The sequence below is a fragment of the Acomys minous genome (genome assembly GCF_964271855.1).
Source record: "Acomys minous genome assembly, chromosome: 15".
Taxonomy (NCBI): Eukaryota; Metazoa; Chordata; class Mammalia; order Rodentia; family Muridae; genus Acomys; species Acomys minous.
The window spans coordinates 66740412-66766902 of record NC_140497.1 but is presented as its reverse complement, the minus strand read 5'-3'; positions in this window follow the sequence as shown (position 1 = coordinate 66766902).

Here is a 26491-nt window from a genome sequence, read left to right as displayed (position 1 = left end):
GTGGTCTCAAAGCATGCGCAGTGTTCAAAACACCGGTATTGGTGCAAGTGCAATCCAGCTTCTCATTAGATTTATAGTGTTTTGCTTAGGGCAGCAAGGGAAAACACAACCACTAATTAGGAAGTCAGACTGCCCATCTGTAGTGTCTACTTATTTATAGGGAAAAACTTCACACACCAAAATTAATTTTAACAGTTCTTTAACATTGCTGAATAGCCCCCTGCCTTAGGAGGAGGTGTCCTCACATTTGTCTTACTAACTGAAAGTGAAGACCACTTATTAAACATAAACATGAACATAATATATATATATATCATATAAATATGAATGAGAGTTGATTTTTAATGAATAAAGTAAATTAAAAGTAAATGAGATTACTGAAAAAAGTACTTTACAGATATGTTAAGTTCCGTCCTGATATTCAGTGAAAGAACCTATGTACTATTTCAGTTTCTTATACAATACCCCACTGCAGGCTCAACACAGGATCCATTTAGTGAACTTCACTCTACCTAACATGATATGAAACCCTAATACAATGCCAGTGTCTTCACTGGTATCAAAATCTTTTTATTTAAAATATTTCCTACCAATGCATGACACTTTTGCCATAGTAGGTATCTCAAAATAGTCTCAGACTCAGAGCAGAATGTTCCTATTCAAACAACATTTTTCTTATTTTTTTCTCAATTTTTTTTTTTTTAGTTCTGGAACCTAGTTTATTTCTGTACAACACAGGGAGAGATCAGTGACAACATCTGTCTGAAGCAACACACATAATTTCAAGAATTACTAGACTGTAGTATGAAATATGACTAGCCAAATAAGGGGACATCCATAAGATGTAAGAGGAGTGGAGATTTGGCAAATTTGTTGCTAAAAATTATATGCAGCAGTTGATATCTGTATTTTCAAATAGAGGTGTTTCATTGCTTTAGTGACTCTGAACAATCTACTCTTAGGTCTTGCAAACTGAAATAGGTTAGACATGATAAATACTCCTTACCCCTACAAAGTCCTTACCTGCAAATGCATATGAAACCAAGTCTACAATATGTGGAATGCAATTTATTTTCTCCTTTTCAATGTATTTTCTTAAACTCATTAGAGAAAACAGATTTCACCTTCAGGTGAAATTAATTTCTGTCTTAAGAGACAGCATATAATTGTCTTTCACTTTCCCTTCGATTGCCTCTTATTTTAGCATTTAATCCTTCACCCATTAAAATAACTACTTGGAGATGGCATTTCTTCAGGGGAAAGTTATAGATATGCTAAGTGGTGTGTGACAAATGAATTCTATAATTTGAAAACCTCATAGTTATCAGGTGGTGAGCAATGGCTCTTGCCAGCTTTATTGACTATTAAAGGGGCATTTTACAGCGCATGCTGCTTCAGATATTTATCCTCATGCTAAGCCTGATGTGTCGATCCCACAGTAGAACTGCTGTGATTATCATCCGTGTCTACTGTGGAACTATGTCTTATACAGGGTGGTAAAATATTTTTACCAACTGGAACCCTTGATAAATTATTCAAAAAAACAAATGCCTTATTTGAGTATTTAAGAGATCAGTTTTACTAGATTTCTTTTTTCACTTCTGAAGAAAAATTAAGCCTGTATTAAAAAACTGTGTTTGCAACAGAACCTTTTAATCTTTGCTTACTATGCAAACAATTCTGCACCCTATATCTAACACTTAGGTTCCTAGAGATTCATTTGTTATTTGAGATGATGTTTTCTTTCTCAGGTTGTTTTGGTACTTGCTACACAGTTCAGGCTGGCCTTGACCTCACAGTCCCTCTGTCTTCCCCCATGATGTATTGGTATTAGAGACATGCACAATGAAGACAAGGATTCATTAATTACTCCTATGATGTTTTAATATTGTCAAAGAGTAGAGGCAAGCAACTGTAATCTCATAATGAGAGACGCTTAAGCTGTTCCAGTCCCAGAAATGTCTAATATGATTAGCAAGACCCATATCCAGAGAAGCCAAATACATGAATAAACAAGAAATGCATGTGGTATATACTCAATGGGATTCTATTCAACAATATGGGAGAATGAAGTATATTGCTTGCAGAAAAATAGATATAACAGATTACCATATTAAGTAAAATAAGTCAAACTGAAAAGACACATTCTGCATGTCATTATTTCCTTATATGCAGTTCAAGATTATATTATATATAAAAACACTCTCTCTCTCTCTCTCTCTCTCTCTCTCTCTCTCTCTCTCTCTCTGTGTGTGTGTGTGTGTGTGTGTGTGTGTATGTGTATATATATATACACACACATATATGTGTATGTAACAATTAATAAAAAGTATAAGCCATGAATTTAAAGCAGAACAAAGTACTATCATTTCTAGTTTCATCCATTTGTCCAAAATTTTCGAGATTTCCTTGTTTTTTATAGCTGAGTAGTATTCCATAGTGTAAATGTACCACAGTTTCTTTATCCATTCTTCTACTAAGGGACACTTAGGCTGTTTCCATGTTCTGGCTATTTATTATACATAAGGCCGCTATGAACATGGTTGAGCAAATGTTCTTGTTGAGTGGTGCAGCGTTTCCTGGGTATATTCCAAGGAGTGGAATAGCTGGGTCTTGAGGAAGCCCTATTCCCAGTTTACTAAGATAGTGCCAGATAGATTTCCAAAGTGATTATACAAGTTTGCATTCCAACCAGCAATGAAGGAATGTTTCTCTTTCCCCACACCCTTGCCAGCATGCGATATCACTTGAATCTTTTATCTTAGCCATTCTGATAGGTGTAAAATAGAATCTCAGAGTCATTTTGATTTGCATTTCTCTGATGACTAAAGACGTTGAACATTTCTTTAAGCGTTTCTCAGCCTTTTGATATTCCTCTGTTGAGAATTCTTGTTTAGTTCTGAGTCCAACTAAAAGGCAGAGAGACACTATCCAAATCAACAAAAATCAGAAGTGAAAAGAGAGTTTGACTACGTGATAAAATATAATGCTCTGTATACATGTTTGGGAGTCATGATTCAACAGAAGATTAGATTTTGGGGCTGTTTTCTAGAATCTCTTAAGGACTTTGTGTTTGTTTTCATGAGAATATTCTCATAGGGCCATATGAGTTTCAATACTTATCCCCCAGTTAGCGGAACTGTTTATGAAGGAGTAGGAATTGGGGCCTTGATGAGGGAAGTGTGTTGCTGAAAGGTGACATTTGAGAAGTTAGAAAAAATTCCTGCTCCTCCCAGTGTGCTTTCTGCTTGCGGATTGACACATGAGCTCTGATCTGTTTCTGCACCCATGCCTTCACTCAGCCATCATGACTCCAATCATTTGGAGTTGTAAGCCTAATTAAATACACTCTTCTGTTAATCTGTGTTGGCCACTTTGTTTTGTCACAAAAACTGACTAATGCAGTTTCTTTCTACTTCTTATTTTTCATCTCTTTTCTCACTGTTATACTGGTCTAAAGTCTAGGCCAAGGAGGTCATAGACCTTAGGATAGAACATAGTATTGTTAGTTTACTAAATGGCCATGGTGTCAAATCTTTGTTTCTACCCATAGGCCTGAGGTACTCTAATTCTTGTTCAGATGAGTTTCTTTTTTGCAGTTGAAATCAGTCAACAGAGAGAAATGGAACTTCTCAAAGTTCTGAGACTAATAGACTGAGTCCTGAGCCCTAAAGGTGACATCGTTACTAGCCTTGCTACTACCAAAGATGAAACAAAATCATAAAATAGGAGAGAGAAAATATATAAGAGACTGAGAAAATGGGCAGGAATTTTGTGAAATTCTGTCTTCCAGACATGTGATAGCTCCCATAATCATGAACTCAGAGCAGCTTTGCTTGTCTGAAAAATACCTAGAAAAGATCACCCAGAGCAAGGCTTAACACAGCAGGTGTAGGTCATCACTAAGTCCCACTCCGCACTAGAAGCTATTTTAACAGGGGTAGTTCCTACGGGAGGGAATCTCTCTCATTCTTTGTTGATGATACGGTCTTTGGTAGGTTTCTAATTATTCAGTGGAAGTTCCCTAACTCATACCCATATGTAAATATGAATAGTACTAAACTAGCATAACTAGGCTAGCCAATAATAATTAAAAAAAAATATCAAACACAAGAGATTGAAAGGAGGACATGGTGGAAAATAAGAGGAATTTTAAAAATTAAATTAATTCATTTATTTTATAATTAATTCTTAATTCCACTGTTAGGAGTCTTAGTTGCAGACCAAGCTACCCAACTGTAACATATGTTCACAGGGCTTAGGTCAGTCCCATGCAGACTCCTTGGTTGGTGGGTGAGTATCTGTGAACCGTTATGGGCACAGGTTAGTGGATTCTGTGGGTTTTCTAGTGGGGTCCTTGAACCATGTGGCTCCTACAGTCCTTCACCTTCAGTGTATTCTGTGACAGGACAGCTACATCTATGAAATCAAGAGAAGATGGCTAGAAAGCCTCTCTTTATAATTCACTGCCATACTAAGAAATCATTTAAACTCCCATGAACAACTCATAGGATTTGATTCAGAAGTTTTATCTCATGGAGAAAGTTCCAATTATACACCAAGAGTTCAGAGAAAAGTTGAGTTAGTATGCATTTGTGAAGAGAGAGCGAGATCTTAGCATTTATTACAAGTACTCAGGCAGAAAAAATAAATGAGTTTCAAACCTAAGAGTAACAAAATTATGAAAGAAAGAAAGAAAGAAAAAATGAAGTGGTCTTGGATATTGCTATGAGGGAACTCTACCAGGAAGCTCATGCATTGGTGGGAATGAGAGGTGCTTGAATATGGAGTGTTGAGTGTGATAGATTTCAAAGAATTTCCTTACGTGTTGAAGCAGGTTACCAAGTAGAGATACCCTTGATACCCTATGAGCATATAAAGGGGGAGGAAGTCCTCCTCAGTCACAGGCATCGGGGAGGGGAGTAAGGGGAAAATGGGAGGGAGGGAGGAATGGGAGGATACAAGGGATGGGATAACCATTGAGATGTAATAAGAATGAATTAATAAAATAAAATTTAAAATTAATAAATAAATTTAAAAAAGAAAGTATTAAGTATAGCTGAATTACTGCATCTTCAAGTTGGGCACAGGGTGTATATTTTCCAAAATTTAATGTGAATAACTGGCAACCAATGTGGGATTATTTTCCTCTCTGACCAATACAATCCCTGGCTTGGTTCATGGATCATTCCTATAGAATTTATATTAATCAACTTATGTAAACCTCTGAAAATGATCTGTATATTTATTTCATGCTTAAAATTGTAGTAAATTGAACTGAGAACACAATGATACAGCATTAAATTATCCTCAAACTTTACTTTCAGTAATTTACTTAAGTACCATTCCTTTTTATGTTAAAATATCTGGTATTTTGTTATTAATCCACATTTTGAATAGCAAATTTCTGGCGAGGTTATAAATTGAATGATACATATATATGTGTTATTGTGTGTCAATTACATTAATAGAATTTTGAAGTGATTCTGTGTAGAATGAGGCACAGGATACCAATCAAATCCTAACACAAGATATCTATAATGAAGTTAAACAAAAAGGCAAAAAAAAAAAAAAAAAAAACTCACACACAAAAAAAATAGAAGACTATTGACGAGCAAGGAGTGTTATATATTTCTCTAACAAAAATGTGAGGTTAGTTTTTTCCCCAGAAAAACAATTTGAACAACTGAGCCTCACACTAATTCATCTATTGCATATGAAAACACTACTAGATATTTTCCATGTGACTTTCAACTTTGTTTATTATGAGATAACAATACTCACTCTGCTTTAATCAGAAGGATATATCAATTACATTAAAATAATTGTGCTATAACATATTAAAATGAATTTATCATGGTAGTTATTTCTTAAGGATAATAACCTTGTCACCTTGAAAACTGAACAAGATTTTATCCACAGTGCTTTTATTACATAACATCAGTATTAGCTGGAACAATTTAAGGATTATCTGAGAAATTAAATGAGCTTCGTCATCTTCAAATCAATACAAAACTCAAAGTCTTTATTGGGCAAAAAATTAAAATAGTGTGCAGGTGCCAGAACAGTTACGATTCATTTTATTTTCATTGACTTATAAATGTCTCCTTTTTTGGCAAGGAGTTTTCTGCAGAATAAATCCATGTGAATAATTAATTGGATAGTCTTGTTAGTTTCCTATCTTGTAGGAATAAATACATGACACCTAAGTTTAAGTAGGACAAATAGGATGCTTTTATTATCTTGCTAACATTTTCCCCTATTTTCTTTTCAATTACCATGCAAATGAAAGTAGCCTTCCTAATGCTACCAATGGATTTTATTTCATAAGAAAATGCAGTTAGTACATTTCTGGGGTGTATGACAAGTGCTGCAAGTTATACAACTTACAGAAAGTAAAGTTAATATAGTATAATTCATAGTCTAATGCAAAGATTAATAAAGATCACAAAAGTATATATATTCTCTTATAAGTAGATTGTAATATAGATGCTCTAATATAGAGGGCTGCTATTTCATGCAACAGATAGTACAAAACCATTTCAAGTTAAGATTACAGGTGGGGCATACCCCAATCTTTGAGAAATAGATATAATCATAAATACAATGGATCTAGTTTGTTTATTATTAGATGCCTTTCAAGCATAAGACTGAGGCAGGGTTATTTATCAACATTTTTATGCATTTATTATATGAGCCATTATTTATCGATTAATACAATGATTCAAAAATCCAAATGTTTAAAAATGAAAGTAGCCAATGTAAATTGAAAAAAATATATTTACATTTAATGTTCTTTTAAAAATTCTATGAATATTTTGAAAAGGCTACACTTGTATTTTATAACAGAAGGGATTTATCATGTGATGTTCTTTGAAAACAATTATATTTGTCACTTCATATTTTTTGGTAGTTTTTCCTAGACTTTGTAGTTAATTTTTTAAAAAGTCTTATATGCAGAACTCCATAATTTAAAATGCCTTATCATTCCTGTACAACTAATTAATCTATCCCATGTGCTCCAAGTCACAGGTAGATCACTTGTAAAATTACATATAATTTAATTCTGGGTAAACAGTTAGACCACATTTATTAAGAAAGAATGAAAAAGAAAAAAATGACACTTTTTCATTATAGATACAACTAGTTGTCTAATTTTGTTTATATAGCTGGGGTTAGGAGAAGGGTAGATTTGATTTGGGATAGGAACCCTGGAGAGATTATTATTTTTTATTTATAATTTTAGTTATACATTTATATTATTACACCTATATACAATAAACAACCTATAGCAAGAAGAACCATGACATAATCAGGAATTATATAAATGTAACGTTCTTAGTGTCTTGGCTATTTGTATATTACAGCCTTGTAGAAAACATCTTGGTGCACCTAAAATTCTGAATGTAAATAAATCTCCTTCACATCTTGTCATTATCAACTTAAAACATCTATATAGACCTAAAGATATCTTAACCCTTTAACAACTAAGCTTCATTGTAAAACTAAGCTATGTTATCTTCAACTCTATCAGAGACTTGAGAAGGAACAAACTTAATAATGGTAATAGAGTTTATATTTCTTGGATGACAAAAAAAATGAAAGGAAAATGATTCTTCTCTATCTCCTAAGCAAGTATTGAAGTGCTGGTCATCTCCTCTTTCATTCATGTTGTCTCTTAGTTATTAAGTTTGCTAGCCTACATATTCTAAGTTTTCAGTTGCTGGTACTAACAACAAAAGTTGTTTCCTGTTAATTTCTAAAAGCCACATGGTACAGCACCTATACTGCTATCCATGAGAAATAATTTGCTTTTACTCCAAAGATACAAAATTGTATAAACAGTAGTAATGCATTAACAAGGAAAGAAAGTGTTTATGTATTCTCTCTTTTGTTATTAACTAATGTTTCTAAATAAAATGTAATTTATAATAAGAAGGTAATGAACAAGTGGACCCTAAGATTATATCAATTAAAAGTAACCTAAATAATTATCTCAGGCCCTAAAATTTTATTTTGGTTTATAGCATTTTTACATGTTTAAATGAGAATATTTACTGCGCCTCTAAGACAACAAAGATTAATTCTTTAATATATTGATATTTAATAATACTTATTCAACAGTACCTATGCACAGTCCTATCTAACTTGAATAAGGAAAGGCAACAATATTTTTCATTATTTTTATATTTTTATATATTTTATCATGGATTATTCTCAGAATCTTTAAAAATGAACAATGCTTTTATATTTTACTTCTAAGTAATAGAAATTACCATAAATAATATTATCAATATATATAATTACAAAATATATACAAAATATATAATTGCAATATAATGTAAAATTTGTCCATAAAAGTTTATTTTCCAACAATTATAAATGCATCTTCTATACATTTCATTTGATCTTTGTAAAATTGAAACATAGTAAATATAAGATACAATTATTTTAAAATTATTTTACATCAGTAGCTGAGGAAATAAGTCTTCACACTGTCATTCATCCATTTATGAATGTTTCTAAAATATATTTAGTTATTGAACTATGTAATGTGAATTTTGATATAGTTATTGAACATGTCATCTTATATTTTTACCCCTAATTGGCTCTAATTTTTGGTATAATACTTCTTTATTTGGTTATAAATGCATATCCTTAACATTCTAGATAAAGATATTGTAACACACACATATGTCACTGCACAATCTAATGAGAACTGGAAATTCTTTGAATAGAAATGTAAATTCTATTCATACTAAATGTATCATGTATTATTATTATTTGGTTCTGGATGAGCAGATTGTTTAATTTTCAAACATAATTACTACCTTCACACCTATCACTTGCAATAAAAAATTAATATTCATTAATGACTTATCTTATTATGAATAGTGTTTTTACCCCCTTTTTCTCTAGTAATTCAAGAAAACTCTAAGTTATAATACAAATACATAAAGATCTTAAATAATATAAAAGTTAAACAAGAGATACAAATTACCAACTTGTGTTTAGTAAAGAAAATGGTAAGTCTAGGAAAGGATTGGACAGTAATAGCTAACACTCTGAGACTTCAACCAATAGTTTCCTAAAATATACTCTGTGGAATTAAGTAAATAAAAGTTGCTATAGGGCTGGAGAGGTGTTTCAGAGGGAGGAGCACTGGCTGCTGTTGGAGAGGACCATGGTTTGATTCCCAGCATGCACATGTCAGCTTACAACTTTCTGTAACTCCAGACCCAGGGGATTTGGTGTCCTCTTCCCATCTCTGAAGAAATATAGATACATACAGAATAAATACCCATGCACACAAAATGAATGGATAAACAAACAAATAAAAATAAATAACATTTTAGCTATCACATATTGGAACTACAGCAATAAATTTTTGCAGAGAGTATTTTTGATAAAAATGTTCTATATTATAATATGACTTTGTTTCAAAGGATTAATATGACAATGTTGTTATATTGTCATATTGTTATGACTACCTTGTCTTTAACAGATTATTATGACCACTTTGATATGACCTTCTTAGGTGTATATTGTTATCACTACATTATCATGATCACCTTATTATGAGCACATTAATATGTACACCTTATAACTTTGTTTTTGTTTTAGGAGGTTGTTATGAAAAAATTGTTATGTTTATAATCTGCTTCTGTGACCCCCCATATTTGCTTGTCAAAACCCACCTTTGGAAACCACCTACTCCTGAATTAATAAACTTCATCTTCTCTATGTCCAATGTTGATCTCTTGAACTGTCATTTGTGGAAAAAGACATGTTCAAGTCTTTATTAATAAAGATGTCCTTTCATCTTTGGGAGGAAAATAAAGGTTATAGCAATACTCTATATAGTATAGTTTTTTTTAAAGGAAAGAATAAAATAGTGTTATAGACTCCCCATCCCCTTTCTGGGGAGCCCACATGGAGGCTTAGCTGCCCATTGGGTTTATATGTGTAGAGGGTCTAGGTTTAGTCCATGTCTGGTCCTTTGTGTGTGTGTGTGTGTGTGTGTGTGTGTGTGTGTGTGTGTGTGTGTGTGTGTGTGTGTTTCAGTCTCCACAAGCACCTCTAGGCCTGGGTTAGTTGGGACTGTTTATCTTCTTCTGGATTTCCTGTCTCCTCTGGGTCATTCTATCTCTCCTGATTCTTCTACAAGGTTCCCTATGCTCTGCCCGATATTTGGCTGTTGGCTTTGTGCGGCTGCCTTGCCAGGATACTGTGAAAAAGTAAGTATGCAGTCTTGATGAGACTAAAAATGCTGGAGCACATTTGGGGAGAATCTCCCTTTTCTTGTGGATGGGGTAGGGGAGGCAGGAATAAAGGGATTAGAGAGGGACAGAGGAACAGACCTGGAGGAGAGAAGGGAGGGGCTATTCCCCATGAGACCTGATATGATGTGGCCATATGGTGGGGGAGGATATCCCCTCTGTCAGAGGTTTACGGCAGAAGAGAGAAGAAGGATGGAAAAGGGAAGATACAAGCGAGGGGATAACGTTAATGATGTAATCTGAATAAATTATAATAAATTAAAATTTAAAAAGAATAATAACTTTGGGAAAGTAAAATTAATGGGTATATGTTTCACTTTGCTAGAATTATGGGCAGTGTAAAAATAATGTAGAATAACAGAGCTGGTGATTGAAAAATTAATACAATATACACTCAGCACAAAATTGATTCTTCTATAGATGTTCAAGTTATGTATAACTGAGAAGGAAGTTGTACTTGATGAAAATACAGAGAGTTGAAGCAGTAGTATAGATAGTAATCACTGTACTTGTAAACCAGATAAGCCTTTTGGTCAGGATGTTTTATCATAAAAACAAAAATGAATTTTGGACAGAAATTGGTAACAGAGAAGTCATTTCCTTGCTGCAGCAAACTTGACCAAGTTAATAAGGTGTAGGAATGTAGAAGAATTTAGAACTTTGGCTGGAAAAGTCATTGAGTGCACAGATCTTAATGAGTTATATTATAAACTGCTTGGAAGATAAGATCTCTGACTCTAACCTCTTCAAGGGAAGCAAAGCGTGTTAAGAGCTGGAGTAGGTGGTATTTGTATAATACTTGGTTAAGAGTCTGTGGTGGTGACCATGCTGAGGTTGAAGAATCAGCTATGATGATCAAAGTTTTAAAAAACCCACTGAGCTCCTTTTGTGCTTTATTGAGACAACAGGGCACTAAACAGTTGCACAGGAAGACTCATCTTGAATGTGGACAGCACCATTCATTGGGTTGAGCCTTACACTGTGTAAGAATGAATATCTAGCTGGACCATGTTCCCTGGAGGCACTCAGAGGAAGGACAGCAGGTTACCAAGAAGAGACTTGATACCCTATGATCATATAGAGGGGAAGGGAATCCCCCTCAGGAACAGTCATAGGGGAGGGGAATAAGGGGAAAATGGGAGGGAGGGAAGAATGGGAGGATACAAGGGATGAGATTACCATTGAGATGTAACAAGAATAAATTAATAAAGGAGAAAAAAATCTTAAAAAAAAAACAAAAACAAAAAAAAACAAACAACAACAACAACAACAACAAAAAACAAGCAAGTGACAAAGATACATTTTTTCCTATCTTTGCTTTTGTCTATAGAGGAAAACTAACTAGCAAATTGAGTATTTGCTCTGACGTGGCCAAAATTACAGCAGATGAAACTGAAAGTTCTTTCTATCCTGAAGTTCATGGTTTTGGTGTTTTCTAGGAGCGGATATGAAACGAGGACAGGTTTTGTTGTTGTTGGTAGTGGTGGTTGTTTTAAGAATTGAAAATAAACAGGACAACTTTCTTTTCTTTTGATATTTCTGTTCTATTCATGTGTCCCAGCATTATACATTGTAATTAAATTGATTTAATAGTTAACTCTAAATATAGATACTTTTCTGATTCTTTCTATTCCACATTGGAAAGTATTGGTCGTGGTTATTGCAGTTTGGGACAATGTTTTTATTTTAAGTGCATTCTTTTATTATATAGAGTTTACTTCTAAGCATTACTTCTACGTACTTCTACTTTTTACTTAGAAAAAAATTCAGATAGACATAAAATCTTCATATAACCATTATAAAATGTTGGTAGTGTATATTAATTCCCTCTTTCATCAACTCAGACTAATCGGATGCTGGCCACTCAAGTTCATATAATGAAACAGGAAATAAGATGTGAAGAAATTCAGACTGAAAATTGTAAGCTGTAATAACACATGCAGAGTAAATTTCTGTTGGAATGTGTGATAGAGTTTCTCTTTTGAGGGATAGATGTCTTTCCTTATCATAAGCCCTCCAAAACCCCATAGTGACTTTGTTGAAATAGATGTGCAGTTCAATTCTCATTGAATTATACGTTTTCAATTTAAGATTTGATTTCTACTGGGACAGAAGTATAATTGCTAATTATAAATACAATGATAGACAGTATATGTATAAAGGAAGTGTTCAACATATGATTAATTCCCTTCATAGATGTGCTGTACTTGCCATCATGATAGCTTGAATGCTGACGAGTATAAGGATGAAAAGAAATTAACTTTTTATTAGCTCAACTATACTACTTATATAAGAAAGATATATAAAATACTAATATACTGGGTTTCAATATAAAACAAAGTTCTTTTAGAAACATATAGCATTTTAGTGTAGTGTCCATTTACTTTTGATGCATTGGAAGTTTTATTGCTATGTGGAAGAATCATTAAGAAACTAAGGTATTAAGTGTCATAAATAAGAGTTTAAATAAGAATAATTTTGGAGGTAAATTTGAACATACATTATATATTTTAAAATACATATATATTATTTACAATGATAAACACAAATATAGGTCATATATGCATATGCTGTATACATATATTATTAAATCTTTAAATTGGGTAATTTAATTTTGAGGAAATAAAATAGCTAAACACACCTATTTATTTGATTGTTTAGATGATGATATATATATCATCATATATTGCATTCAATATATATATATATATTGGACCCAAAGATAAATACATGTTCTAAACCACTGAACAACAATCTTATCCTCAAGAGTGCATTTTTAGTTACTTTATGTAGAGAAATTTTAATACAACAGCATGTATACTTTGGCAAGGGAACACATTCCAAAGAAAAAGATCTGTGTGATCAAACTGTTTTCTCACAGACATGCCCTTTGCACACACCTTTAATTCTGCTCACTGGAATATAGACACAGCACTACTTTAATCCCTCTGGCTGGAATTTGATACACAGCTTTAATCCCAAGAAATTAGGTCTAATAGAACAACAGACAAAGTGATGAATAAGAGAAAGATTTGACAGCCCCAACTCTCCTGAAAAAAGATGGGAAAGAGAAGCTACTTAAGAGCAACACAGAAAGGAAGCAAACTGGTTTGATCAGTCAACTTGGAGTACAGTTTGAGCCAGAACAGCTGTGTTGAACCAGCCGGCCGGGCCGTAGTTGAGAAAGAATTAGAAAGGGTGAGCTTATTCAGCAGTAAGTCTCAGAGGCTGAAAACATTTAGATCTAGATTGACAGACAGAGGCTGGAATTGAAGCCTTCATGGTCCAGGATTGCAGAAGAGTAGATTGTTTGGAGGATGGATGCTTTTAGGCCTAAGTCTAGTGATAGTTAAATAGAAATGTTCTGGACTCAGCCCAAGACAATTATTTGTAAAGCTTGGGTATGGCTTTTATCACATGCCCTCTCCTGAGGAAATAAAAACAATACTTATTATCTTAAAATGCATACTTTGCTGTTTATTTATTCTGATTCCATAATTTATTTAAGTACAGATGTAGTTGACCTGTTTTCTGACCCAACATATTCACCAGACATGTTTTCTTTAATGGAATGATGAACACTTACTAGAGGCCATCAGAGGTCATGAGTATAAATTATTTTTAAGTTTTGCATTAAAGAAAAGTTAAACTCCGTGGTGGATAAAACTTTCTGATGGTACTCAAGCAGACATATAAGCAATTGGACCCTGAATAAACTCTAACCTCTTGAAATTCAGTAAAATTAAAAACAAACCATGCATAGATGGTTGCATTTTAGTGAAACTAATTATTTTTTACATTATAAAATTTAATAGAAAAATGTCCCCCTGATAGGTCCATATGCTTATTAAACAGTTTAAATGGTCTGAATTAAATATACACAGTATATTGTGAAGTTTTGTTTTATATCTCCATATCTATCAGAGATAATGCTTTAGATATATAAAAGCTAGATTCTTGTGGTATTTGAGACAGTGTAAATTACTAGGATAATTCTGTACTTGATAGGTTAGAGTTTAAATGTTTATTTCATAAACATGTGACACTTTCATAAGTCACCCCATTAACTTTACAAGATATTCAATTTTGAAACTCACATCCTGCTAAATACTGTGTGCCCAACAATTACGGTACTAAGGACACTCCCCTCTCAGATTCCCATGTCTATTTCATACAGACGTTCAGGAATATGAGAAAATTAAATGTTATGTAAGCAAGATATAACAGATAGACAAACAATAATTTATTACAAAAATAAAATGCAAGGAAAAGTTACATTAAAGAAGTCAAATTGTTTGGTATTTTACAAAGTATCTTAAACTAAGTTTACTATATAAATGTATTCCAATTAATAAGGATAGTTAACCAGCTTTGAGACATACTTTTATGCATGATTAGTACATCAGTTAAGACAATTTTTACTGGAATGTGATAAGTTATACAAAGTGTGGAGGATTACATAAGTTAGTAAAATGTACATTGGAGTTACTGATGTATAATGTAACTGTATATATATATATTTGATGTAATGTTTCATTATTAAGGGGCTCTAGTGAGGAGAAAGAGCCACAATATTTACATAATGTGTTGGTCTTGTGATTATCTGAGAGTGCAGGCTCTCCCTGTCTGCAATATTAATGCTCTGTAGCAAGTACAGTAATGATTCCAGTTTGTGTTTTTGGAGACCTTCATTTCAATTTAATCATGACTGTCACATCTAAAAGAGCTGCTTTTTATGTATAAAAGGAAAAGTAACCTGTAATTGGTTTTATTGTTGCAATGTTGGGTCTCTAGATTGTTTTCAACTCAGCACCTAACTGCTGTCACTAACCCAGACTAAGGCAGTCACCTCCTACCTACTCTTCAGATAAACTCCTACCTCTTGTCTAGTGAAAGTTGGAGCCTCCCTGTAATGCTTGAAAGTATATTGTGGCATCTCCTAAAACCTGAAGCTCCTATGCTCTTTCAGCACAGCTTTGGATGTTACTCCATAATTTGCTGCATTTTTTCGGGAGCTGAGATTTTTTTGCTAGCTGGCCTCTTTATGCTTTCTTCTACATAACGATAATATTTATTTATGACCCATGATTATTAAAAACATTTTCTCAGGAAAACCTTGCTGCACACTATAGTCAATGTTTGCAAAGCAGTTCTTAATGATTATTTTTTACTTTGCTGGTTTTAAGTTTCTTAAGCATTTATTGAATTATAGATTAACTCAAGATGAATTGCTAATGATCTTGCAATATATTATGAGCACTATTAGGATAAGTACTATGCGTTTTTAAGCCATTATCTTTTCCTAATAATGAATTTGAAGGTGTAAAATTTGTAAGCAGTATTATTATTTCGAATACCCTCAATTAAATTGATTTTCATATAAAATTAAGTCAAGCTGTTGAATGTTTGTTGTAGAAAATAGACATTTACTTTAAAACTAGGTTAAAATTCTTTAATATTAACCTGTTTAATATTGCTTTATCTTGATATACACCACAAAACAATGGTATATAATTAAATAATATTAACAATATGTTTTGAAATGACATTCAAAGTACTTAAATTAATAAACCAAAATATTCTAAACAGTAGCTAAATTATATGTGTGTGTGAAATACTTACTACCCTTAAGTAATGTTATTTTTATAAGTGAAAATATGAAAGTAAAAATGGCTAAAATCAGTAATCGACTGAGAATAACAATGCATTCTGTTAATTCAGGTACCACAGAATGGTCTGAAAATGACCTTCAGAGTAAAATGTGAAATATTTTTTTTCTCAGAAATAAAAGGTATTGAAAGTAGGCTTAAAGAGCAAAGGAAAAACAAAAGGATTATGAAAATATGTATAAAAGAGAGGAAAAAGAAAGAAAAGGAGAGGGAAGGACAGTTAGGTTACTTTGAAGAAAATAAATTATTGATGCTGTTTTAATGGTGACAAAACACCAGCAGTAACAACCAAGTTCTGTCTTCTTCAATTGTCTGTATCATGATTGCATACTCAAGGTGATTTTCTTTGAAGAAATATAGGATAAAATAATTGCAGATCTACGATAGCATGCATGCTTTGTCCTGGCAGAGGACTTCTGTATAAACTTAGCTGCCAAGTAATAGATCTGGGAAAATGAGGATAATAAAAACATTCATAAAGATAAAACTACAATTTGTGAGATCCCAGCAGTACTAGGTACTGGAAATTTTTCAGTTTCCGCAGGCTTATTCTCTTCCTGTGTTTCTCAGCTGGAGTCTGAGCATTGATTTTGATTTAGAGTAGGAAGCCATATTGTCTTACAGCCAATGCCAACCCGCATAGTGTAGATGGGTGTATCTGGATGTCACTATGTGAAATGAGTGGCTGTCTAAATTCTTGCTTGTCAAGAGACATCCTGTTAAAGTAGCTCACTAGGCATGCGAGCTATCTAAGAGCTGATCGGTATTTGCAAGGTCTGTACATTATGCATGCACAGAACTGCTTCCAGCTTCTGACACAATGTCAGGAGCCATTGATTTGGGGGAATTCCAGTAGGCATGAAAGATCTCTGAAAGGAAACCGGTATTTTGCAAGGTCTGTACCATGATGCACCCCAGAATTGCATCACCTCTGACTACCCTTTCAATTGTACACTGCTCCATCTCTCTAAAATCTGGCATTAGAGCCAGGTATGGTGGCACATGCCTTTAATCCCAGAACCCAGGGAGGCAGAGGCAGGTGGATGACTGTGAGTCTAAAGCCTACTTAGTCTACAAAGTGAGTCCAAGGACAGCCAAGACTACATTCAAGGCCAGCCTGGTCTACAAAGTGAGTCTGGACCTACAAGGTTACACAGAGAAACCCTGTCTCAAAAACACAAAAAGAAAAAAAAATCTGGCATTGATGTGAACTTTCTGGATATTGATCAGCTATGATTGAGCAAACTTCCTAGAGAATCTTTTTTAAAATTATTATTTAATTAAATTATTCAGATTACTACTCAATTGTTATCCCATTTCTTGTATCCTCCTGATCCTCCCTCCCGCTTTCACCCTATTCCCCTCCTCTAGGTCTATGACTGAGGGAGACCTCCTGTCCCATTATATGGTTATAGTCTGTCAAGTCTCATCTTGGTAGCCTGCTTATTCTTTCTTTGAGTGCCATCAGGCCTCCCCACCAAGGGGAGGTGGTCAAATCTCCTAGAGGATCTTGTCAAGCATGTACTGTTTGTTGTTCAGATCAACTAATCCCTGATTACGGAATTCCTGATTTGATTCTAACAGTTCTAAAATTTTTATTGTTTTAAAACTTCTAAATCAATTTTAAATAGTTTATGGCTGCAATAAATATCTTTGTGGCTTTCCGGATGCCTCACTAGGGATAGCCTTGTAGTAGAAATGTGGCTTCAGATAAGCCTCCATTCCAGATGGCACCTGGAATTCTGGTATTTCATCATAAATATAGCCAAGTTGGTTTAAACTTCCCATGAAACCAAGATATATTGGGTCAACCGAGAAATGTCTGAACTAAGTACAAACCTTAATGTCTATATATACAAAATGTTCTGTTATAATTCCTTATATTTTGTCACTTTGTGGCATCATACATTGTCATTTTAAATTTACTCTATTTTTTGGAATGAAAGACAGATAAAATTATTGTCCTGAACTCATTATTAACAAAGAGATAGCTGGGTAATGTGTAGTTAGATCAGTCTTAACTTTGTCATTCTGAACTCATTGTGAGCTATGTAATGGCCCTAGATAAGAAATGTTTAGCTTTAAGACATATAACCTGTTGTATTTTAGAATTCATCTATTTTCATGATTAATTGCCCTTTTTGGACCATGAACTAATTCCTTTTTCTCAGAAGTATGAGTACGGGGATCAACAGTAAACATTGTTGAAATTGGGAAGCTTAACTTCAGTTGAAGTTAAGACGCCTGACTTTATCCACCTTTTCTCTTGAATGTGTGCGTGTTAGTGGTTTATTTTCTATCTCTTTCTTATATCTTATTTCCCTGTAGATTGGCAAATAAATTAGCCAAGTCAGGGCTTTACCATTGGCATTTTAGGATTAACAGGTCTAAGTTGACATTAGCTTACTGGAGATCTCTGCAAGAGGCCTGTCTATAGATCAAAGAGCCTCCTTTTATGGCCCCCCGTGCAGTCTCTAGCTAGAAGCCACTTTAACAGCCTCAGTTATAGGAAAATTGTGATCAGTTTAAGTTTTCCTCCTCGGCCACAGTACAGCCAGTCTCCAGAGAAGAAACACTGGGCTCCATTTCCTCTTTCTTTTTTCAATCCTCAGCAGTCCCCTGAGACAACAGCTCTGGTGACACAAGAGGTAAAGCAAACTGGAAGGGCATCAGAATCCAGCCCTGGTCCTCTCCAGAGCAGCAGTTGGGCATTAACACATGCTGCCCTGCAAAGGCAGGTGGAAAGACAGGCCACCTTATTTAGCACAGAAAGCTGTAAACTTAGAAAGCCAACCTGACCCAGGAAAGAGACTGTTAGCACACAACCCAGGCAGACACGACACATGGCCTTGCCTAAAACAAGAGATTCCAAACAGCACAGATTTCAGTGAGTAGCACAAACATTTTAAGACTATAGGTAAAGGTAGTTAAGTTCAACTTACTGAATTTTCAAATTTTCTCTTTAATTTCTATATTTTTCTTTTTTAAACATACATAATCATACAAAATCACACAAAAGTTTTTTTCCAAAAATAATCCAATAGAATATATAGCTAAATCTTCAACAAATGGTGCTGGTCTAACTGGATGTCTACATGTAGAAAAATGAAATTAGACCCCTATTTGTCACCATGCACAAAACTCAAGTCCAAGTGGATTAAAGACCTCAACCTAAAGCCACAGACATTAACCCAGTTAGAGGAAAAAGTGGGGAAGGGTCTGGAACTCATAGGCACAGGAGACAACTTCCTGAACAGAACACCAACAGCCCAGGCCTTAACATCAACAATTAATAAATGGGACCTCATGAGGCTGAGAAGCTTCTGTAAGGCAGGTGACACTGTCAAGAGAACAAAGCGACAGCCTACAGACTGGGAAAAGATCTTCACCAACTCTTCATCTGACAAAGGTCTAATATCCAAAATATATAAAGAACTCAAGAAATTACCAAACCACCAAACCAAATAACCCAATAGAGAAATGGGGCGCAGAGCTAAACAGAGAATTCTCAACAGAGGAATATCAAATGGCTGAGAAACACTTAAAGAAATGCTCGACCTCCTTAGTCATCAGAGAAATGCAAATCAAAATGACACTGAGATTCCATCTTACACCCATCAGAATGGCTAAGATCAATAACTCAACTGACACCTCATGCTGGCAAGGGTGTGGGGAAAGAGGAACACTCCTGCATTGCTGGTGGGAATGCAAACTCGTACAACCACTTTGGAAAGCTATCTGGTGCTTTCTCAGAAAAATGGGAATAGGGCTTCCTCAAGACCCAGCTATTCCACTCCTTGGAATATACCCAGAGGATGTACTACCACACAACAGGGACATATACTCAACCATGTTCATAGCTGCCTTATTCATAATAGCCAGAACTTGGAAACAACCTACGTGTCCCTCAACAGAAGAATGGATAAAGAAACTGTGGTACATTTACACTATGGAATACTACTCAGCTATTAAAAACAAAGAATATTAAAAACAAAAAATTTGTGGACAAATGGATTGAACTAGAAATTGTCATAATGAGTGAGTTCACACAGAAGCAAAAAGAGCTAAATGGTATATACTCACTTATATCGAGACACTAGCCCAAGGTGTACGTCCCCATGAAAAACTGTACCTACCAGAATAATGGGTAAGAGGGGAGGACATCCTATTGAAACTTTAGGTGTGAGAAGCCTGGGAGAAAGAGGAAATGGAAGGATCCAGTGGGTCCTGGAAAACTACAGGCGAGTCTGGGCCCTGGGGTCCTCCGCAAACTGTGGCAACAGCCAAGGAAAAAATAGGCAGTAAACCTTGAACCCCTAAACCCCTACCCGGACTTTTATTTTTACATTTTTTTATTAATTTATTCATATTACATCTCAGTTGTTAGCCCATCCCATGTATCCTCCCATTCCTCCCTTCCTCCCACTTCCCCCCTACTCCCCTCCCCTCCCCTAAGTCTGTGTCTGAGGGGGACCTCCTCCCCCTGAATATGCTCATACGGTATCAAGTCTCTCCTTGGTGACCTATTATCTTTCCTCTGAGTGCCACCAGGTCTCCCCCTCCAGGGGACATGGTCAAATATGAGGCACCAGAGTATGTGAGAAAGTCATACCCCACTCTCCACTCTACTGTGGAGAATGTTCTGACCATTGGCTAGATCTGGGTAGGGGTTTAAAGTTTACCGCCTGTATTGTCCTTGGCTGGTGGGAGGGGAATAAGGGGAAAATGGGAGGGAGGGAAGATTGGGAGGATACAAGGGATGGGATAACCATTGAGATGTAACAATAATTAATTGATAATAAAAAACAAAGTGCTACAGGCTAAAAAAAAAAAAATTGGATGCTTCTTCAGCAGTGGCCTCCAGTTTCCATGACACCAATGTAAAAACATTATCCTACTCAAAATAACAAAACATGTTAAGGATACAAATTACAGATGTTTACTCACTTTGAATGATCATTTACACATTACTCTTTGCTACTCGTTTATATATTCCATCTGTAGGGTAGGGGTTTCATTCATTTCAATAATCTGAGCAATCTTGGGCTCATTGATTCATTTTCTTTCAATGTGTGAATATTTCACTAAATGGACAAATAGTCGGTAGATGAGTTAATAAATGAAGTAACTTAATGAAAAAATAATAGTTGCAAGAAAAAAAAGGGAATCTTAACTTCTTGCTTGTTTCTTGTAGGTAAGTGCATCACTGACTTTTTTTTTTTTTTTTTTTTTTTTTTTGGTTTTTCAAGACAGGGTCTCTCTGTGTAGCCTTGGCTGTCCTGGACTCACTTTGTAGACCAGGCTGGCCTCGAACTCACAGCGATCCACCCGCCTCTGCCTCCCGAGTGCTGGGATTAAAGGCATGCGCCACCACGCCCGGCTGCATCACTGACTTATACTGCTCCTGCCACCTGCACTGAGAGTAGATTCAAGGCTGATCAGTTTTCCAATGTGTTCTGATGGCCACCAACTCCACAGATTGATTATTGATCATTCATTTTCTGGTCACCTGACTCTGCAGAATTTAGATAGTTCTTTTTGGAATACAGAGATCCTATTGTGTATACCATTTTAGGGACTCTTTTCTCATATTAAAATATGTGTTATCTTAATTTTGTTCCTTTAGAGAACCCTGGTGATGAACAGAGTTATTAAGTAATTTTACCTGAACACAAATTTAGTCTTTTTCCTTTTCTAAGCCAAAATAATTGAATTAGAAAAACAAACTTCTGACATGGCCCAGGTCATTCCTGAATTCACTTCCCCCAGGAAAAGTGATATGGATTTCAAGTAATTTTTGCTCTAAAAATATTTGAAAATTTAGGACTTCTGTAAAATTCAGTTTTAAGCCTTAGAAATTAAAACAACTTGATGGAGAAAACTCCAAATGTCATTTTTATATGTCATTACTGTGAAGCAGTCACCATTATTGACATTTTAGTTTTAAAATATGGCACTATTATATAGAAAGTAGAAATAATCATTTTTTACCGCTAAGGGAGGTTTTATTAACAAATTTTCCTTATTGTATCATGCAGTATGTTTATTTTGCATTCTATATACAATTTTAACTTTTATGTTTATGTTCTATTCATTATTTTACTTTATGAGAACAACTTGATGAATAAATTATATAGCTTTGTTTATCCAATCAGAAACAATGTGACTGACATAAAATACTGACACTGACTGAAGTTTATTTATTTATGTAGGAGAATTAGTGCTTAGAAATTCATAATAAGTACTGCTGTATAATTAGGATTTAGATTAGTGAAAAGTGAGAGAAGCCACAAGAGGGAATACATTAAATAAAGTATGCATGAATTTGTTAAAATAAACATAATTGCTAAAAGCTTTTATAAAAATTTAGCATACAATATATTTTTAAAAAATTCAATAGTTGCTAATTGCATTAGCTACTAATTTGCCTCTGACCTCTGATTTAAGGACACAGTCTCCTCATACTGTAGCCCAGGATGATCTGGCCCTCATAACAGCACAAGAGTCTGCATGTCTCAGCAATAGTATTAGAAAGAGAGGTGAGAACCACCATTCCCATCTATAATACGTTTTAGATAGATAGTAAAATTGCTGTTCTATGTGCTTTTCTTCATCTCTAATGCAATAAGTGTTCGTAATGTTCTCTCAGATGATATAGCTTCCTAAATACTGAGAAATAATAACAACACATGGAACAGATTGCCATGCCCCACACTGGCTAGGACAATGAGCAAATGAAGAAAGGACAAACATGTCTAAATGTTTAATAGCTTCATAATGTCAAAACCACTGCTGAATGCACCAAAAATAAAATGAATTAGGTGGGGTTGTCCAACTGCCACAGCCAATAACCTCAGACCATTTATTACATAAAACACAGGGCAGGACAGAGTTGTCTTCATAGCAGCCTTGTTTGTAATAGCCAGAATCTTAGAACAACCTATGTGTCTCTCAGCCAAGGAATGGATAAAGAAACTGGTATATTTACACAATGGAATACTACTCAGCCATTAAAAACAAAGAAATCTTGAATTTTGAAGGCAAATGGATTGAGCTAGAAGCATCCCTCCTGAGTGAGGTAACCCAGATCCAGAAACACACACGGTAATCACTTATAAGTGGAGAATAGCCCAACATGGACATCCTCTGAGATCTTCCAGTTAGCCAAGGATCAGGACATATGCTGGAACTCGCTGCTGGATAGCTGAGGTAGCTGGATGGCTGAGAGTGGTTTGGAAGAATCGGAAAGCACAGTTTCCCAGAGGAGCCACACAAGGAGGCCATCAAGGCTGGTGGATCTGGACACAGGGGGTCTGCACAGCTGTTGCAACAACCAAGGACAATGCATGAAATAAATCTAGACCCCCTTGTTTACATCTAGCCAACAGACAGCTCACTCTCCGTGGTTGTGAGTGTAGCAGGGACTGCCTTGAGGATGAGACATGGTGAGCTGTGGCCGTATGTTGGCAGAGGAAGTTCCCTTCTGCCAGAGGTGTCGGAGAGGAGAATGAAGCCGAGTAGGGAGGGAGGGTGGAAACATGGGAACTGGCTGATTTAAGATTGGGGATTACAATCTACATGTAATCTGAAAAAGTATAATAACTTAAGGTAAAAAAAAAAAAAGAAAATGTGGAGTGACACGACCTGGCTCTCAATGTTGTTGTGGTGAAAATATATTACAGAATGTTTGAAAGATCTGAAGTATTTTTTTTTCTGTTGTTTATTTCTTTTGATTTTTGTTTTTTAAAACTAAATCTAAACCTACCATAAATCACATTCTTAAGTTTTTACTCAGTTAATTCAACAAATTTATGTTCATGAAGAGACTGTACAAAATTGCCTACAACAATAGTATATAGAAAATGATGTTAGAACTTCCCATTGAGTATTATGAACTTAAAATAACTCAAACTTTGAAAAGAACATACAGGTGGTGTGAGATTAAGTATAGTTTATTAACCATGAAGCCATTTAAAGGAACAAGAGGTGTAGAAAAACAAGGTAATGGTTTAAAAAAGAACATATATGGGAGGAAAGTCGAAAGGAAGCTGCCAGGGGGTAGAGGTACAAGATTAAGACTGGTGAATTGGTAGTGAAAATGTGAAGAAAAAAATTCCATAGTAAAACACAATAATTTGTATGGTAAGTAGTATGAATTTTAAAAATTTAGGGAAGACTTTACATTGTATTGAAAGCAAAAGGATTAAATGAACTGTAAAGAAAGCATACTCAGCAATTTCAACTAGAAAATAACTTTCTAAAGTAATGTCTATGAACAATATTGACAAAAAAAAAAAGAAAGATGAAAAATTCTCAAGGTCTCAAAGTAATGAGAAAAGTACAGAAAGATTACAAACCAATTTTAAAGCACTTGTTAATCTATATGCTACTATTCTAATGTGGACATGATACTATTCATTTTCCTAATCTAAGAAATTGAAGCACCAAACCTGACCTTGATAATAATCCACCAATATTTATTAATAATATTATAACAAAAATGATTCTTGTAATATGCATAATATGTATTGGAGCCTGGCAAATAATCACACAAGAATTGTATGGACCTTCTTTGATGACTAGAGTTCTGTTCCCAGTTCAAAGCTTATTTAACTATATTTTCTTAGGATCTACTTCTTCTGGCCCATGTGGCTCTCTGGTCATTTGCACACACTAATATAGAAATAATTAAGGTATATGTAAATGTAACTTAAATCATAAACATCTTATCTTAAATTGCTTTTATATGTTACCATTGTTATAAAATGTTCAATTATTTTATGAAGTGTACCAATGAGGTGATGGAGAGATGCATCAGCAGTTAAGATCATGCCGTGCTCTAGCAGAGGACCTTCATTTGGTTCTAAGCATCCACCGCAAGGGACGTACTCTTAATTCTAACATCTCTTGCAGAAGACCCAAAACCTCTTCTTGTGCCTGTGGTGTATGTGTGGACAAGCAGGCATGCATGCATGCATACATACATACATACATAATATAAAAATAAATTAACAAGTATTAAACCAAATGAATTTGTTTTGCATTTGTTGTCATTTGATTTGTTGCCATTGTTCAAAAAGATAAGAAAATAGCTGGGTGTGGTGGTGCACACCTTTAATTCCAGCACTAGGGAGGAAGAGATTGGCGCTGTAAGTTCAACGCCAGCCTGGTCTACAAAGTGAGTCCAGGACAGCCAAGGCTACACAGAGAGACTCTGTCTCAAAAAAATGAAGGAAAAAAATAAAGACAAGAAAATAAAAGAAAAATGATGTTCCTTTTGAAAACTCATTTATAATTTATTATAACTACATTTCACTAGAATGAAAATTTTAGCTTATCACTGATGGCTTTTATCAACTTTCAATATGGTACTAAATTTTATTAATTTTCTAGTGTCACATAGGTAATGAGTCATTTTTAATTGAATTCTTAATATTATAAATCAACTCAAAAATATTGAAAGACTACATTCAAGACTACTTCACACATATAAGATAAAAATTGGCTGTAAAATTTCTTTGTTTTTCATTTTCTCATAATTTAAACTTAAGTAATTATCACAGATTAATACTTATAATTTTCTTTTCTTTCTTTCTTTATTTATTTATTATTTGTTCATTTATTCATATTACATATCAATGGTTATCCCATCCCTTGTATCCTCTCATTCCTCCCTCCCTCCCTCCCATATTCCCATTGCTCCCCTCCCCTATGACTGTGACTTAGAGGGACTTCCTCCCCCTGTATATGCTCATAGGGTATCATAGGACATACAAGAAGAACATTATGATAGGCAGATTTGGACCCAGGGGTCTTGGTCAAACTATGGCACCAGCCAAGGACAATACGTGCAGTAAACTTCAAACCCCTACCCAGATCTAGCCAATGGACAAGACATTCTCCACAGCTGAGTGGAGAGTGGGATCTAACTTTCACACGAACTCTGGTGCCTCATATTTGACCATGTCCCCTGAAGGGGGAGACCTGGTGGCACTCAGAGGAAGGACAGCAGGCTACCAAGAAGAGACTTGGTACCCTATGAGCAAATACTTATAAATTGCAACATTTAAGCTATGACTTCTCCTACCATTTTCCCTCTTATAATCATTATTGTTACTATTGGTAATATGTTGCTGGGTGTTTTATTTTTGTCATATTTTACATTTTGGGATCATTTTACCCAAATTGTGAAAAGAATTTAAGAGTTTATTATGGCTCTTGCGATCTTTAAACCATAGTGTATGTGTGCTGTTTTGTGTGGTGGTGATGGTGTGTGTATGTGTGTGTGTGTTGGATGTCGAGATGCATATGGAAGTCAGAGGACAATTTGTTAGCTTAAATTTCTTTTTCTATAATGTGGATCCTGGGGCTCTACTTCAGACCAACAGGCTTGCTTGTAAGTTTTTCTCACAGTCATATTGCTGGCTCAAGTATATAATAAATAATTTTCCATTTACTATTCACGCAGTTTCTTCTAATTTCCATTCCTTTCCAATTTGATATTATCACTAATAAATTATATTAATCAAAGTGAATAGTCAA